Source organism: Danio rerio, chromosome 25, assembly GCF_052040795.2.
Source record: "Danio rerio strain M-AB ecotype USA chromosome 25, GRCz13ab, whole genome shotgun sequence".
Classification (NCBI taxonomy): Eukaryota; Metazoa; Chordata; class Actinopteri; order Cypriniformes; family Danionidae; genus Danio; species Danio rerio.
In genome coordinates, this window is record NC_141045.1 from 565,001 (window position 1) to 583,099 (window position 18,099).

General features: G+C 36.9%; 1 protein-coding gene across 2 annotated transcripts in view; it reads left to right on the forward strand.

Moving 5' to 3' along the window:
• Positions 1-18,099, forward strand: part of LOC100537263 (PDZ domain-containing RING finger protein 4) — a 73,861-nt gene that overhangs the window by 6,500 nt on the left and 49,262 nt on the right. Inside the window, exons 2-3 of one of the 2 annotated variants that reach the window (XM_087311319.1) lie at positions 2,892-3,000; positions 14,013-14,073. The gene's annotated coding sequence lies outside the window, so the exon portion shown is untranslated. Of the gene's footprint in view, positions 1-2,891; positions 3,001-9,892; positions 10,005-14,012; positions 14,074-18,099 lie in introns of both variants that reach the window. The other variant, XM_087311318.1, reaches the window with a different exon arrangement.

An 18,099-nucleotide genomic window follows, 5' to 3' on the forward strand; every position in this document is an offset into this window, starting at 1 on the left:
GAGCGCTGCGCTGTGAATAAACTCTTCAGTGTTGAGTTCATTCATAACCTCTGTCAGTGTTTTCCTTCCAGGCCGTAACTATAGAGTGATCCATCAGTCAGGGGTTAATAGGAGCGCTGGTGGACATGTCTATTAACCAGCCCGGCCTTCATCTGACTGCACTATTAGCTGTGAACGTGACAGATTGACCAGCAGAAACTGACTCTGTATGTGTTATTTCTGTCACATGATCAAATTTAGGCTGTTTATTTACTCTGTGCACTGCAGAAATCCTGTCTACAGTGTGTGTCTGTACAAATATCTAAAATAAATCAGGAGACATTTATTGAGGAAGATGAACTGAAGATATGATGGTTTTATCTTTGTGTGTATCATGATGTAGATTGCTTTAATATATTTATGCTGGAAAATGAGACAATTCTGGCAGCAAATCTGAACAGAGGTGATATGAAATCAACACATGTTTAGTTTTAGTTTAGATTAATGTATTTTACAAACAAATGAACACATAAGAGATCAGATTTACCATGCAGAGGACTTTTACATGTTAGCAGTAAGGTCAGTGCCTCATTTCTGTTCACAATCTCATTAATAAATATATAAATCCACATTAATGAGAGTCGTTTATTACTGTAATACAGAGAATGACTCTTGATAATCAGCCTCAGAGTAAAATGCATCATGTAATGAAAGGTTTTACAGTGAAATAGTGAACAATCATGAATTAAAGTGTTTAATGTTCCTCAAGCAACACATTAGAGTCGTTGCGTTCACTCACTTTACACTCATTAATAATCTTCATTTACTGTCATTTATTACAAATACATCTGCTGTTAAATAATATCACGTCTAACATTTACTTTCAAAACTAATTTAGTGAAGCTGTTGTGTTCAGAGATTGTGTGTACTGTATGTGTGTGTATTATAGTAGCACCACTGTATTGTGTTTGTGTGTAATAGTAGCGATGAGTGTGTATGTGTGTAATATGAATGCTGTCATATTGTGTGTGTGTGTGTGTGTGTGTGTGTATGAGTGTGTGTTTGAAGGTGAATGTGTACTGTAGTGTGTCTGTAGTGTGTCTCTTGATGTCTGGCCCTTCAGAAGTGCGTTTAATGAGGTGAAGTGCAGCTCAACCTCCACACACACACACACACACACACACACACACACACACACACACACACACACACACACACACACCGGGAGTTCCAGCAGTGTGACCTGTGACCTCGGTGAGAGCAGTGTAAATGAACCGTCATTAGAGAAACCCTCCTGATAATAACAGTGTTTCAGTGACTCTACATTCACATTACAGCAGCACTGAAGAGCTTCTCCTTGTTACCTTCATGAGTTCTGGGTGTGTTTTGGGCGTAACATGCATTAAACCAATCAGAGTCTCGCCTCCCATTCCCTGTCAGAGTGAGCTGCGGTCGCATGATGGTGCGTTCACTATTTACAGGACAGAGTTTAGATGCAGATGAACAGAAAGCGTCTCTAGTGAGTGATCAGATCTGCTTGTGCACAGTGTTACAGGCCATCTGCAGAACCCGCCAGGTTGACCTGAGGTACAGTGTTTTACATATTTATCTACACTATAATAATAATCTTTCACATTTCAATTCTTTTATAGTTCATTATTAACTATATTTGTGTGCTGCTGTGCATCCCTGTGTGTGTAATAAGCATCATGCATGGAGAGGGGTCTGGATGCAGTCTAGGTGCAGTGCAATCTGAGCTGCATGCAATGCTTTTTAATGCCCGCCCTCTTATACAGGGAAGTCTAGCTCCATTGAGTTCATTGTGTCTGACATTGCAAGTCTGATATATGCATTCAGATGCTATTGCATGCATGTGTGTTTTAGACAAGCTGATCACTAGTCTCAGCCTCACACTGCAAAACAGGCTTTTCTCACTCTAAGTTTTTGTCTTGTTTCTAGACCTAATATCTAAAAATTCTGAAATGAGAAGCATTTCCCAGGCATTAAAACGTTATATATATATATATCCCCCTAAATCAAGCAAAATAATCCCCCAATGGGGTAAATGAAATATTCTATTTTTTTTTTTTTTTGAGATGAGATTGTTTTGTTTACCCTGTTGGCGGATTATTTTGCTTGATTCAGGGGGAACACTCACATAATTTTGGCATATTATTTCTGAAAACAAGATTATATGCTTTGCTTGTCTAGAAAAATATTCTTGATATAAAATATATATATATCTCCTCCTGATCTCCTTTATGTTCTGCTGACAGATCATTTAACATATTGATGCTGTGTTGTTGTTGTAAACTTGAATGCAGGATGCATTGTTGTGTTATGGTGTGTATTTCTGTGGACATTTTCACTCAGACAAAATGAAAAGTGATTGGTTGGTTAACCTGTCAGTCAAATAACACAGTGGGCGGGGCTTAACACATTCAAAGCCTCTAAAGCTCCCAGATCATCAGCCATCAGTCTGAGCTCTGGGTTTGCGAGACGATGATCACTAACACACACTTAAAGTAAAATAAAATAAAATGCAAACCTGCAGCACTTACTTTAGACCAGCTTTTAGTTGATCAATAACACAGTCTATTTTATTTTGAGTGCTCAAATATATTTACTATCTAAACTGTTGTGCAGAACGTGAAAATGATTCCTGCATCAGACTCAAACTGGCCAAAAAAACCCCAAAAAACACTTGCATTGCACATTGTTTGTATGTTTTTGTATGTATATTTTTAATTATGTTAATATATTTATTATATGGTATTTTGAGTTTTTTTCCTGTATTTTGCGATGTTTTTGGATATGGGCTAAGAGTCTAATAATAATAATAATATTAATAATAATAATAAAGTGTTTGATGTTGTGTTGTGTTGTGTATTCTCCAACCCGTCGACACACAGTCTAAGTCCAGCAGAGATTGAGGTGTGTGTGTGGAAGATGCAGGAGTGAAATGACCATCTCCTCCTCCTCCTCCGTCTCTGAGCTCCTCCAGAGTGGAATATACGGCAGGTCTGTGCTCTTCATTAATCTTTCATCTGCCGTTTAACCGTGTTTCTCCTCTCCGCTTCAGACTCAGCTGAATATATCAGTCTGCAGGGTTCCTCTACATTACACTGCAGCGCTGCTAAACAGGCTTTATAACTCTGGGCTTCTGTCTTTACTCTATCAGTGTCTTCAGATTCTCAAATCAAATGCACAGAAGCAGAATAATGGAAGAGATTGCATTGTGTTTGCTTTAAAATGCTGATTGTTATCAGAATTAAAACAACAAAATAAATCTGCCAATGATGTATTAATATTAAAGTTAATTGAAGTGAATAAACAGAAAGCTAGTGTTTAGCTGACCAAAATTACACACACACACACACACACACATGCACATAATAAAAAATAATAAATAGAAATAATGTTTAATAAATATAAATTAATTAAATTAAATTAATTAATTAAAACATAGATTTTAAAATCATGTATCATTTATCAGATATGAACTGTGTCCTTGTTATATTTATGTAATGATGAATGATAGACCATACATATTTACATGCATCTATCTATAATCATAAGCCTATACTATAGTAAGTGTGTGCTGTTAATTAATATTCCTCAACACACACACACATCTACAACTGCATCATAATCAACACATAACAAAGCTGCATGCTTAAAAACAGCAACAATAACAACTAAATAAGTGAATAATATCTGTCACAGTCCAGCTCAACTACAGTGAAAGCAGATAATGAGTGTAAAACTCAGCAGACACACTTACAATGAGGAGAGATGAGGAGTTCTGTGAGTCTGCAGCCGCACCACACTCTCAATCACACACGTACAACCATAATTCAACTCTGAGCTCATTACACACACACACACACACACACACACACACACACACACACACACTGAAGAGCTGTTGAGATAATAGACACATTATAAAATCCTCACATAATATCATATATGAGCATTTACAGCAGTTCACATTCAGAAGAGTGTCACTGCCCTTACACACACACACACACACACACACACACACACACTGAGATATATGCATTTATAGGAAGCTTGATTAAACATCATTAACGTTTCTATTCTCCACTAATGTAGCGAGTGTTTAATTCACTCTCGCTCTGATTGTTTACAATTGAGTAGTTGGAGTAAAAAACACACACACACACACACACACACACACACACACACACACACACACACACACACACACAAACACTTAGAGAAAGACTCACAAAGATACGCATGTTCACTCGCACTCTTTCACACGGACACACACAAACGCCCACACACATGGCGTGTGTGTGTGAGAGATAGAGCTGGTGTTGAGCTGATAATAATGGATTGATGGCGGGTCGGTTGTTGATGACAGGTTAGTTGTGTGACCTTTAACCCCGCCAGTTCAGTCCTTACATGTGTGAAATAGCCAATTACATCTGTAGATACGTGTGTGTGTGCACGTGTGCGTGCGCGTGTGCGTGTGCGTGTGCGCGTGTGTGTGTGTGTGTGTGTGTGTGTGTGTGTGTGTGTGTGTGTGTGTGTGTGTGTGTGTGTGTGTGTGTGTGTGTGTGTGTGTGTGTGTGTGTGTGTGTGTGTGTGTGTGTGTGTGTGTGTGTGTGTGTGTGTGTGAGAGAGAGACAGAAGTAAGGTTGATTGGGAGGTAAATATAACCCACTTAATCTAAATGTTCACATTCAATGTTTTAAAAAAGGGCATCACAGTGGCTCAGTGGTGTCGCTCTGTGGCCTCACAGCAAGAAGGTCGCTGGTTCAAGCTTCGGCTGGCTCAGTTGGTGTTTCTGTGTGGAGTTTGTATGTTCTCTCCGTGTTGGCGTGGGTTTCCTCCAGGTGCTCAGCACATTGTTATATACAGCGTAAAGTGTCATGTAAAGGCTTCACTAGGGTAATTAGGGTAAAGTTAGGGTAATTAGGCAAGTCATTGTATAACAGTGGTTTGTTCTGGAGACAATCCAACACTAATATTGCTGAAGGGGTGAATAATATTGAGGTTAAAATGGTGTTTGAAACTATTAAAAACTGCTTTTATTCTAGCCCAAATAAAACAAATCAGACTTTCTCCAGAAGAACAAATATTAGAGGAAACACTGAGAACAATTCCTCAATCTGTTCAACATCATCTGGGCAATATCAGAATATATTCACAGGAGGGCGACTCATTCTGACTTTAACTGTATGTGTGTGTGGTGTTGATGTCCTGCTGTTGCTGATCTGGAGTCAGCTTTGAGGTGTTTCAGACAGGATCAGTGAACTCTGGGATTGAGGATGGCTGTTTTCTCCAGAACTCCTGCTGTTTACAGGAGAACGGCTGAGAAATGAGGAGCTTCAGCCTCTGACTGACCCCAAAACACAATCACTGACCTGCGCATGGAGAACAGAGCACACACACACACACACACACACACACACACACCTGACCGTCCTGGAAGAGTCTCCGCCACACACATAGTGAGGACTATTTTGATTTCATTGTTCAGACGAGGCGATATTAAAGTGCATTTTTGCTTGAAGCGAGAACAAATATCCGCCAGTGGGTGAAAAATGTCATTTGTTTTTAGTGACAGATTTTTGTTTATAAAAGTCTTAAAAATACAAGCAAAAGCATGTATTAATGAAAACATTTTGTCATTTTGCATCTCTAGTAAATCTGTATTGATTTATGATTGATTTAAGATGTTTGGTCTGGATTTCTGAATGTTTTAATAGTCATCCTGAATGCTGAAAGGGTTTAATGATAACTCTTCATGATCATTCAGGACACTGGTACTCAACCATTTTTGGCCTGAGACCCCCTTTTCCCCCAGAAAATATAGTAGGGCCTCCACATATACTGACATTACTGCTCATGTTAGTATGGAGCGCTAGGTGAAACACGGTAAAAGGGGCACAGGTATACGGTTGCTTCACGGATTCCTCCTTCATGAGTTATAGCTCCTGGTTTGAGGGAAAAATAAGGTCATTTGGTTTATTTGTTTAATGTTTAATTGTTTATGTTGGCTTGGTGTTAATTTTCGGGATTTATTTGTGGCTGTTGTTTGTTTATTTTCTCTCGAGTTTTTACGGTGATTCATGATTGAGTAATGCGAACAAATTCTATGAAGTGTGACCAATAAATGAATCGTGAACATCAGTGGTCATGACTTAGTCATCTTTTATCCAGGACGCTACAAGTAATGATGACAAAAAATGTAGTTTTTAAACGAGCAGTATGTTTATTACTATATCTAGATGTGTTTCTGCACAAATAATAGCCTGATGTAAAGCTTTTGGATTAAATTTGAGCACTCAAGTGACCGAAATGAAGCGAGAGAATACTGTCATTTTCAAAATAAAAGATGGTTCAGACTCGCATAATAAATGAAACGAAAATAAATGATGATTTCTTGTGCGCCCGGTACCAATTGATCCACAGACGGACGGTTGAGGACCACCACTGGGCAAGGGGATAAAATGAACTAAGGCAACATGATCATTCTCCTGAATGTCCACTGCTAAGAGATTATTTAAATATGACGTGACCCCCCACATTTAAATGCGACCCCCCCCCACAAAGCTCACTGAGGCGCCCTTGTGGGCCGTGACCCCTCTGTTGGGAACCACTGATTTAGGAGACTTAAAATAACACGTCTGACTATTAAAAAAGAATATTGAATATTATATCAGTGTAGATATTGTGTTCCTCTGACAGGGTTAATGTTTAAAATAAACAGAATTAAAATATGTAAAATATGCAAATACAAATAATTTGGTTTTAAATTACACATAAGACCTTTTTTAATTTAAAAATAAATTAATTAATTGCAGAATTATTATTTTTACAAAAGTTTACTTGCCCAAATTGTATTTAGACGAGTTCAGATTAAAATTGCATGAATGTTAATGAGTGAGTCTCCTTTTGACCACTACAGTGAGGATTTATCATGAGCCCTGACTGAATGTTCATATCATCTCACATTTAAATGATCTGAATTTACATTATGATAATGTCGGAATATCCAGATGATCTGCAGGTCAGACAGGTGTGTGTGTGCGTGTGTCTGTGTGTGTGTGTGTGCGTGTGTCTGTGCGTGTGTCTGTGCGTGTGTCTGTGCGTGTGTCTGTGCGTGTGTCTGTGTGTGTGTGTGTGCGTGTCTGTGCGTGTCTGTGTGTGTGTGTGTGTGTGTGTGTATGTAAATGTCAGATTTGTCTGTATGATGGTGTGTTTTTCTGTTGTGTGCTGCAGTGTGTGTGTGAGTGTGTTTGTGTGTGTGTGTATGTTTCCATCAGCAGCAGAGGTGACCTCCTCTCACTCCTGCAGTTCTATATCTGGATTTTGACACATTTTATGAGCGATTAGCTGCGTTTGGTCCAGAGCGAGCTCCACCTCTGACCCCGCCGGTCTGGACTACACAATTAACTGGCAAAATGACCAGCGGTAAATCTGAGCGGGCCGAGGTCTGACAAGGAAACAGAGCAGAGGAGGAACAGCTTTATGATCGCTCGTGTTCGCCGACGGTTTATAGTCCAATATGAGAGAAGATATTGAGAGAGAGAAAGTGTGTGTGTGTGTGTGTGTGTGTCTGAGTGTGTGTGCTGTAGGTCAAGTAAAAATGACTATTTCTCCCATAATACACATTCAGCTGCAGGAAATATTCATTTTTGCAAAAAAAAAAAAAAAAGCGTCTGCTGTAGAATTATAGACCTCATTACAGCAGTGAAGCTCCAGATAATGTTCATTACATTTATTTATTTCACCACTAATAAATATAACTTGTAATTACACTTTATCATCGTTTATCGTTTTTGTTATTTTATGCATTTTCATTTTAGATTTGAAATAAATGCCTATGGAATTAATGTTAGAGCTGAATCAGAACATGAGGCTGGACGTAAGCTGAATAATAAACCCAACAACAACACGAGGATGTCTAGAATAAACTACACTATTCAGTTTCAGAATTTTAAATAAGTTGCTGAAATAAACTCTTAAATGAGCATGCCACAGCACCTCCCAGCAAGAAGGTCCCTGGTTCAAGTTGATGTTTCTGTGTGGAGTTTGCGTGTTCTCCCTGTGTTGGCGTGGGTGTCTCCGTTTGCTCTGGTTTCACCCCCACAGTCCAAACAACTGATCAACTAAACTGACTGTAGTGTATGAGTGTGTGTGAATGTGTGTGTGGATGTTTCCCATTGATGGGTTGCAGCTGGAAGGGCATCTGCTGCGTAAAACGTGCTGGATAAGTCGGCGGTTCATTCCGCTGTGGCGACCCCTGATAAATAAAGGGGCTAAGCTGAAAAGAAAATGAATGAATGAACAAATGAATGACTGAATGAATGAATGACTGAATAAACGATTGAATGAATGAATGAACTAATGAATAAATGAATGAACAAATGACTGAATGAATGAATGAATGGACAAATGACTAACTGAATGAATGAATAAATGAATGAATCAATGAAAAACAAACAAAAGATTGAATGAACGAATGATTGAATGAATGAATGACTGAATGCATGAACGACTGACTGAATGAATGAATGGATGAATGACTGAATGCATGAACGACTGACTGAATGAATGAATGGATGAATGAATGAATGAATGACTGACTGAATAAATGACTGAATGAATGAGTGAATGGACGAATTAATGAATGAACGAATGACTGAATGAATGAATGAACGAATGACTGACTGACTGAATGAATGAATAAATGAATGAATCAATAAACAAACGAATGACAAAATAAAAATAATGAAACGAAATGAGTGAATGAATGAACGAATTACAATGAATGAATGACTGACTGAATGAATGAATGTATGAACAAATGAACAAATGAATGAATGAACATATGACTGAATGACTGAATGAATGAGTGAATGAATGAATAAATGAATGAATCAATAAAAAATGAACAAATGATTGAATAAATGAACGAATGAATGAATGAATGAATGAATGAATGAAAGACTGAATGAATAAATGAAAAAACAAACAAATAAATGAACAAATGACTGAATGAATGACTGAATGAATGAATAACTGAATTAATGAATGACTGAATGAATGAATGAACAAATGAATGAACTAATGAATGAACGAATGACTGAATGAATTAATGAATGTATGAACAAATGAATGAATAAACAAATGACTGAATGAATTAATGAATGTATGAATGAATGAACAAATGACTGAATGAATTAATGAATGTATGAACAAATGAATGAATGAACGAATGACTGAATGACTGAATGAATGAATAAATGAAAGAACGAATGAATGAATAAATGAACGAACAAATGAATGAATGACTAAACGAACGAACAAACAAAAGAACGAACAACCGAATGAGTGAATGAATTAAATAACTTTTTTAATGTGTTTTTTTATGTGTTTATGTTAGAGTTTAATTTAGTTTACTTTATAGATTGATTTTACCTGATAATAAAGTTTAAGTAATACAGTTTTCTTATAATGGAGCGACAGCACGGCTCAGCATGCCACTGATTAATGCTCTGATTGAAATATTGATGACTGATCCTGTAGACCTGAGTCTGCTGCTGGCTGTTTCGGCTTCTGCTGTATGAGTGTTATTAGCTCATGCATCACTCTGGAACTGAACCCGTGACCTTGGCGTTGCACACAGGAATGCAGAACACTTAAATGAGTTGCTGGAGTCAGTCAGGGTAGAAGTGCTCTCTCTCTCCAGAGTGTTCATGGCTCTGTCCCATTGCTGCGACTCCTGTGTGTGTGAAGCGTGTCCGTACGGCTCTCTGAGAGTGTTATATCAGGAGCTCTGCTGAATCTGCTGGACTGTGACCGTTTCTCCGAGAGCTCTTGGACTTTAACCCTGTCTCAGATGAATTATAGTTTGTTCTGTTTTCATAAGCATGAGCTGATGGATGAATAAAGCCTCCGTCGCTGTGACCTGAGCTGGAAACCCTTCATCATCTCTGGAGGATCACTGAAGAACACGAGGAAAGAGAAGTGATGACACGCAGGTATTCAGCAAACTTTCATCAACACATACAACATCTGATAATTACAATACTTATTCATTAACCATCAGGCAAGAGCGTAGAGTCAATAACAATGATCATTATTTCATTTTTCTAGTCATTTTGCTATTTCAGATGCTCCGTCAAGCCAAACACAATAGAAAAAGTCAAAAATATCAGCACACTGCCACGCCAGCTCTCAAGAGACTCATTTAATTAGACAAAGCAGACTAACACACGACAATATAAACTATAAACAACTGACAAAGACCTGGAAAAATATACAAATATACTGTATGTGTTTTGCCAAATCTCAAACATAAAATGCTTATATTGTATTAAAATCATTCATTTTCCTTCAGCTTACTCCCTTATTTATCAGTGGTCGCCACAGTGGAATGAACCGGCAACTATTCCAGCATCTGTTTTACACAGCAGATACCAATCCAGCTGCAACCCAGTATTGGGAAACACCCATACACACTCAGTCACACTCATACACTACGGCCAGTGTAGTTGATCAGTTCCCCTATAGCGCATGTGTTTGGACTGTGGGGGAAACCGGAGCACCCGGAGGAAACCCACGCCAACACGGGGAGAACATGCAAACTCCACACAGAAACAACAACTGACCCAGCTGAGGCTCGAACCAGTGACTTTCTTGCTATGAGGCCACTGTGTGACACCACTGAGCCACCATGCCACCCCTGTTTTTATTTATTTTTGGCTTAGTCCCTTTATTAATCAGGGGTCGCCTCAGCGGAATGCACCGCCAACTATTCAGACAGAAAGAAAATGAATGAGTTAATGCCTGACATATAAAAGTTTTTACAAAGAGGATTTGGTATTTCTATTAAATTTATCACTCAATACATCTGAAAATACCATGTTTTTGGGGAAATATTGTTCTATAAATCTGCTTGAGTCATATATAACTCAATACCTTTAATAAAAATCTCCAGAATATTAATAAATCTAATAAAGTTTGGTGTAAGTTTGCTGATGTAGAGCAAAAAATGAATCTTGTGCAAGCAGACAGCAGACTTAGTTCCTTTAGTAATCTGTGGTCGCCACAGCGGAATGAACCACCAATTAATAAATCTGTTTAATTAAAATGACTTCAGATTTTATGAGTGGCCTGCAACTTACAAATATAACAGCCAAATTTAGTTGGTGCATAACAAAAGACAAAGTTCAAATGCTGCTCATCAGTTATATTTTACTAGCATCATTTATAATCTACTATTCACTCTCGTAGAGTTCATTTCACCACTTTCCGTCCTTCATTTCTAGTGTCTCCAGCATGAATCTGCATCATGATATCAGAATATACCATGCTTTAGGAATAAATTGTCCTATAAGTCAGTTTGAATCATGTATAACACAATAGATTCAGTGTAAATCCTGCAGAATATGGAGATGAATAACAGACCCTGTTTACCTGCTCGTGTCTCATTGTGTTTGGGCTGCTGGACTGATTTCATTACTGTGTGAAACTCAATTTCTCTCATAGATCTTGAAGTTTTCTTGTCGTGTCTGGGAGGAAGTCGAGCCGAGTGGTTTTCCCCCGTCGGCTGTGAGTGCGGCTCTAAGCACGTCGTTTGAGAAACAAATGTAGGTGTCAGGGTTTTATGGAAAGGCGTGCGTGAACACACAGAGTTTTATGAGTCAATCCTGTCGGCCGCGCTACAAAGCAGCCGTGTGAAATGGTTTCGCCCTGGAGGTCAGAGGAAACACACCTGCTGCTGAATCCAATCTGAGGAACCGCGCGCTCGCTTTCTGAGAGTCAGAGACTGAAAACAACAGCAGATCTGATCAGACACACAAACACCACATCACGCATCACCCCCGAGCATCAGCTAATGCAGTAATGCACAGACACTACAGGAGGATCTGCTGTGATGTCAATGTGCTGCATTAAATGCCCAAAACTGATTTAATTTGTAGAAAACACCCTGTATAATTACCTGTTAGTTAACATTTTGTGTGTTTTGTGTTCATTAGCGGTGGTGAATTGCATTTTGAGATGTTGATCTCTGCTTTGTCCACTTTTAATGTTGAAAATTCAACTCTAAAGTGACTTTTATTGACATTTTAGTAATAATATAATGTTTAATAAATAATATCCAGAGGAATAAGTGTGTGAAATAACAGAAAGTGTGCTGCAGTTTATTACAAGGTTTCTGTAGCGTAATATACAACACCAACACACACAATCCAGCACACTATTACACAATAAAAGTCACTTTTTAGATCTTTTCAAGGTTAAAAGTTAATGGAGGAAAGATCAAGATCCCATAATGCAATTTGAAAAGCACAAACAAAGATACAAAAAAGAAAATACGAAAAAAACGCTCATTTATAGATATTTTACAGTGCATATAGCTAAAAGATGTTACTGCACTGATTAATTGCATTTAGAATTGCTTCCTAAATATGCAAATGAGATGTAGCATTATTAAAATACACTGTTATGCATTCATAAATGTATAGAAAGTAAATCTGAGCACTAAATCACATCAGCCGTAATTCTTTTATTGAGATATTGTTATTTAAGATTTTACCGAAGGAATATTTTATACTGGGCAACACGGTTAGTGCTGTGGCCTCACAGCAAGAAGGTCACTGGTTCGAATCCCAGCATTTCTGTGTGGAGTTTGCATGTTCTTCCTGTGTTGGGTTTCCTCCGAGTGCTCCGGTTTCCACACGGTTGTGTGTGTGTGTGTGTGTGTGTGTGTGTGTGTGTGTGTGTGTGTGTGTGTGTGTGTGTGTATGTGTGTGTGTGTGTGTGTGTGTGTGTGTGTGTGAGAATGTGAATGTGTGTATGGGTGTTTCCCAGTACTGGGTTGCAGCTAGAAGGGCATCCGCTGTGTAAAACATGTGCTGGAATAGTTTGTGGTTCATTCCACTGTGGCGACCCCTGATTAATAAAGGGACTAAGCCGAAGAAAAATGAATGAATGAATGATTATTTTATGCTTATTTTTAATCATTAAATAAACCATTAAATACTGTAAACGGACATAAAATGTTCATTTTTGCAATGTTTTAGAAATAAAATGATTTACAGATCAATACATATTATATACAGTTGAAATAAACATTATTCGCGCTCCTGTGAATTTTTCTTTCTTTTTTCAAATTTTTCCCAGATGATGTTGAACAGATTGAGGAAATGTTCACAGTGTTTCCTCTAATGTTTGTTCTTCTGGAGAAAGTCTGATTTGTTTTATTTGGGCTAGAATAAAAGCAGTTTTTAATAGTTTTTAACTCATGTTAAGGTCAATATTATTCACCCCTTCAGCAATATTAGTGTTGGATTGTCTCCAGAATAAACCACTGTTATACAATGACTTGCCTAATTACCCTAACTTTACCCTGATTACCCTAGTGAAGCCTTTACATGTCACTTTAAGCTGAACACTAGTGTCTTGAAGAATATCTAGTCTAATATTATGTGCTGTCATTATGATGAAGAAGAAAATAAATTAGTTAATAGAGATGAGTTATCAACACTGTTATAATTATGTACTGAACATCTCACTGTTAAACAGAAATTGGGGAAAAATATAGAGGAGGGTGAATAATTCAGGAAGCCTAATAACTCTGACTTCAACTGTATAAACCAACCCCTCAGTAAAATTCCTTTAGAGTATACAGATGAACACATGTAGTTTTTCATGAATGTAAGTGCAGCTGAAATGTGGAAACACTTTTTTAATATATGCATTGTAATTTACATTTCAAACACAAGTGTATAAACAAAAGTAATAATAACCCAATAGTGATGTCTCCTGAACACCAGAGTTTAGTTTGTGAGTTTGTTCTCTGACATTGGTCCAGTTTTCTGATGACTTTCAGACTTTGTGGAGTTTGTAAAGTTTCACCTCAGAGGTCCGTCAAATGACTTTCACTCATGCATGCTCACATTGGCAGCGGTGTGACGAGGGAAAGGAGATTAGCTCCATGTTCTTGCAAATGTTTTAATCTTTCTTTGTGTTTCTCTTCACAGAACCGAGGCTTCAACAGTCAGACGTTAAATTCTGGATTACAAACCAGAAGAAAACCTAAGTGTAAGTATATTTTGTGCAAAAAAATATCCCGGATGAGCGCCCGGCTTATAGGCATTTGCATTATTTACTCAATGAATCTCTCCTTTTTGTGGAGCATATGTTAAAAGTGGTGATTTCTGACAAAAATAAAGGTATATTACCTCCTGAAAAACTCCTGCATAAACCTGTTTTCGGCCTTGCAAACCATTCAAAAAGCAATTTTAGCCTGTGTTTAAGCCATATAATCATCACATGTCTTCAAGATGTTTGTACAACTTCTCTGAATTATCTGTTTATTGGTTTTTAAAGATCCCAAGCATTATCATGACAAGCATCTAATCATATCCCGGACGAGCCCCCATTTTATAGTAATTTGTGAAGGTATTTTAAAATGACCTCCAGAAAGACTCTGTAAAAACCAGTATTTGGCCTTGAAAACAATCAAACCATACAGTTTTAGCCAGTGTTTTAGCCGTGTAGTGTTATCATGTCTTCAAGATGTTCATCAACTTCTCTGAATGCTCTGTTTGTTGGTTTTTAAGGATTGTAAGTAATGATCATAAACAGAACCCAGCATTATCATGACAGGCATCTAATCATATCCCGGACGAGCCCCCATTTTATAGTCATTTGATCTATTTATTTGCTGTATCATTTCTTTCTTTTTTTTTTTCAAATTAGTCTTTATATGAGATATAACAAAATCTTGATTTCTGAGGTTATATTAAAATGACTTCCTGAAAACTCCAGTAGTTGACCTTTCAAAAACAAGGAAACTTAGATTTTTATTCAGTGATTTAACCGTATATTGTTAACATGTCTTCATGGTGTTTGTACAGCATTTCTGGATGCTCTGTTTATTGTATTTTAAAGGATTATAAGTCATCATCATAAACCCCTGCATTATCATGACAGGCATCTAATCATATCCCGGACGAGCCCCCATTTTATAGCCATCTGCTGCATTTATTTCTTGAATCATTCCTTTTTTTCCAGATTAGTCTTAACAGAGTTGATAAACTGTTGATTTCTGACATATTTGGCAGTATATTAAAATGACCTCCCGAAAGACTTCATATAAACCAATATTTGGCCTTTCAAAAACCACTCGAGAACAATCAAAGCATAAATTTTAGCCAGTGTTTTAACTGGCTATAGCATAGTATAGTATAGTATAGTATAGTATAGTATGTACAGTATGGTATAGTATCGTATAGTAAAGAATATCAAGGTGATTGTACAACTTCTACAACTTGTAGAACTCTGTTATTTAAAGACAACAAATAACATGATAAGCATTTAATCATATCTCGGACGAGTCCCCATTTTATAGTCATTTGTGCAATTTTTGGCCATATTCCTCTTTTTTTCTTTCAAATAAACCTTAATAGAGGAGATAAACTGTTGATTTCTGACAAAAATCTAACAAAATTACCTACTGAAAACTGGATTAGCTGGATTTTAGCCGGATATTGTTATCATGTCTAAAGCTGTTTGTACATCCTCTCTGAATGCTCTGTTTATAAGTGTTTAAACCCTGTAAATAAGTTCATATCATTAACATACACCCCAGCATCTTCATAACAGGCATCTAAGTTTTATCCCGGACGAGCCCCCTTTTATAGTAATTAGTGGCCTTTATTTGTTGAATAATTCTTATTTTTCTTTAATTAATCTGAAGAGATGTAATAAAATGTTGATTTCTGACAAATATGAAAGTATGTTAAAATTACCTCCTGAAAAACTCTGTGTAAAGCAGTATCTGACCTTCTAAACCACTCGAAACCATAGATTTTTAGTCAGTGATTTAACTGTATAATGGTAAAATGTCTTCATGGTGTTTGTACAATATTTCTGAATGCTCCATTTATTGTTTTTTAAGGATTGTAAGTCATCATCATAAACCCCTGCATTATCATGACAGGCATCTAATCATATCCCGGACGAGCCCCCATTTTATAGTCATTTGCTGCATTTATTTCTTGAATCATTCCTTTTTTTCCAGATTAGTCTTAAGAGAGTTGATAAACTGTTGATTTCTGACATATATGGGAGTATATTAAAATGACCTCCTGAAAGACTCAATATAAACCAATATTTGGCCTTTCAAAAACCACTCGAGAACAATCAAAGCATACATTTTAGCCAGTGTTTTAACTGGCTAAAGTATAGTATAGTATAGTATAGTATAGTATAGTATAGTATAGTATAGTATAGCATGGTAAGTATGTTATGTTAACATGTCTTCAAGGAGACTGTACAACTTTTACATTTTGTACAACTGTTATTTGTTATTTAAAGAAAACAAATAACATAAGCATCAAATCACATCCCGGACGAGCCCCCATTTTATTGTCATTTGTGCAATTTTTGGCCATATTCTTCTTTTTTTCTCTCAAATAAACCTTAATAGAGGTGATAAACTGTTGATTTCTGGCAAATATGAAGGTCTAACAGAATTACCTTCTGACTACAGTGTAAACCAGTGTCTGCTCCCCAGAACAAGCTGAAGATGATCAAATTAGCTGGATTTTATATTGTTATCATGTCTAAAGCTGTTTGTGCATCCTCTCTGAATGCTCTGTTAATAAGTGTTTAAACCCTGTGAATAAGTTCTCATCATTAACATGAGCCTCAGCATCCTCCTGATAACCATCATCACATTGGCATCTCATATTTTACTTGTTTTTGTTGTGAATAAAGTGATGAATAATTCAGATTCTCTGCGGTGTATCTGCGGGTGATGGAACATTTCGCTTGGAGTCGTTGCTCTGCAAATATTTTGAGATGATGAACTTTTGAGGAACTTCCGTCTCGGGAGCTCCGTGCGGCTCGCAGGGGTTTATTTATTCATGTGTAGTCTTTGAGTCCAAATCTCACATGTACAGGAAACTTTTTAAATACTGGATTAAACAGGGACAAAAGTCGCAAGTTCATCTGCAAACAGAGAATGAATAACTGCAGATCTTGACTTCATTTCATGCTGGCTTTCAGAAGTGTAAATGTTTAATTAAATATTAAAACAGACATATTTACAGTCTGCATAAATGTTTTATGTTTTGTGTTGCAGCTAAGTCAACAGGTTTTTTATGGCTCGTCTAGTCTGATGAAGCAATAATGTGGCTCGGCTTTATTCACAAACTCAAATTGTTCAAAAATATGCACTTTGGTGCAGACGCTGATATTCACATGGAAGACAGTAAGATAAAACTTGAACACTTGTGATGTAAGTTAATGAAAAACAAAATAGCAGACCATTTTCAGCACATTAAACAAGATGAAGATCAGTTTTGATCTCTGATAATATTTGTCACATTATATTTCAATGTTTTATGACCAAAACTGTGGATTGCAATGCAGTACAATGGTAAGTGTACAAATAAATCTTGTTATAGAGACCTCCACCACTGAGAAACAGAGAAAATAAAGGTTCTGGAAATCTTTCTGAAAAGCCAGATGATCATGTTTAAAGCTCACATTTGAACATGATTTTTTATAAAAAACTTATATGTAAAATCATGTGAAATCCAGTTAGTCTGCAGATTCTGTCTGGCTCTAATCATCAATAACAAAATAACAGTTACAGTAACTAAAGAAAAGAGGTCCCGCTTGTTAACTAAAGAATCTTATGATTGCTTTTAAAGTGCCTAAATATTTTCATTTTTATGTAAAGTAAATACTTTTAATTTGCCTTTCATGGGGATTAGAAATAGTATTGAGTTAAGGTAATAAAACTGTTACATTTCAGACACGGTAATTAGAAAAGTAATTTAAACACAGTTTTATTGATGTAATTAGTAATTAAATGCTTTTTACATGTTACAATCAATAGTAAAGGTTATTCTTATGTTTTTTAAAATCTGTAAAAAAGACAAATCAACCCAGGCTCATTCTGAAAACGTAGTCCAGTGGACATTTCGTGAAATACGTCCCGAGAGGTACGTATTTGTGCAGTTTTTGTTTTCGCGAACCCGGGAGAGGCCGCTGTGTGCGCTTTTTCATATCTCGAACGTCTCTCGTGAGTACCGTTCGCACCTGTGCTGTTCT